At 28.5% G+C, this 1,035-nt stretch overlaps 1 protein-coding gene across 1 annotated transcript in view; it reads left to right on the forward strand.

The window, feature by feature from the left end:
- LOC117170996 (laminin subunit beta-1-like) overlaps positions 1-1,035 on the forward strand; it is a 78,301-nt gene that overhangs the window by 3,800 nt on the left and 73,466 nt on the right. The window lies entirely within an intron of this gene.

The raw sequence follows: 1,035 nt of genomic DNA on the forward strand, positions 1-1,035 counted from the left end.
TGGGTACTTTTGGGTTGAACGTAATTGCGGCTTTAAATTGAGTTTTTCATACTTACATGAACCAGATGATACTTTCACGGATGCTTTGTTTTGGTACTGCCTATTATTTGAAGCACATTTATTAATATATTTAATAAAATCTTGTCGGCTCACTCTTCCGCCTGCTGCTCGATTGGCCCACTCTGAGATTACTATTTTAGTAATATTTTTCAAAGATATTAAATATAAATAAGGGTCTTACCATATCTTATGCAGCCTGTACATATTTCTCAGATACCTAAAAAAGGCAATTGTCAAATTATAGAAATCAGGTATTAAACGATTTGAGAATGAAGAATTTTATTATTTTGGATTTAACCGATTAAACACTTTCAATTATATACTTTATTAATTAAAATGCTTAGGAATTATTTTTCTATTAAAAATATAAAATATTTTATTTATTGGAAATATACTTCAAGTACATGCAGGACCAAATCAGGTGATCAAAAATGTACATTTAAGCGCGAAGTACTTGAAGGGTTAAATCAGGACTTTAAAAAAAAGAAGGACGTACCAGGATCAAAGTAGAATGTTAAAAATATTCAATATTGCCGCGGAGTTCATGAAGGTATAAATTAGGGCTTGATCAGAACGTACAAGGTCCTAAATAGGACAAAAAGTGCGACGAAGGACCAAAACAGGTATTAATTGAGTTAGGCAGGTTCAAAAAAGGACTAAAATTTCTACTCGGGTATATATTGTTTAAAATGTATTTATCCCACTTTTTCTCTATATGAACTAGGTTTTAATCGATGCATTGTTTTTCAGAAATTGTAGCACCAAATAGTTAAAAATAGTATTGTGATACGCATATACGTATTTCATTAAAAAGTTCATTGTCTTTTGACAAAGCAAAAAGGCTATATTATATTATTGTATTATCGTTATTATTAGATTGAGTACAATATTAAATCAATATTTTTAAAGTTAATGTTAAAATAGGGATCATATAATAATAAATATTTATTATTATATATTCAAAGATTTAGACCT

Source organism: Belonocnema kinseyi, chromosome 4, assembly GCF_010883055.1.
Source record: "Belonocnema kinseyi isolate 2016_QV_RU_SX_M_011 chromosome 4, B_treatae_v1, whole genome shotgun sequence".
Classification (NCBI taxonomy): domain Eukaryota; kingdom Metazoa; phylum Arthropoda; class Insecta; order Hymenoptera; family Cynipidae; genus Belonocnema; species Belonocnema kinseyi.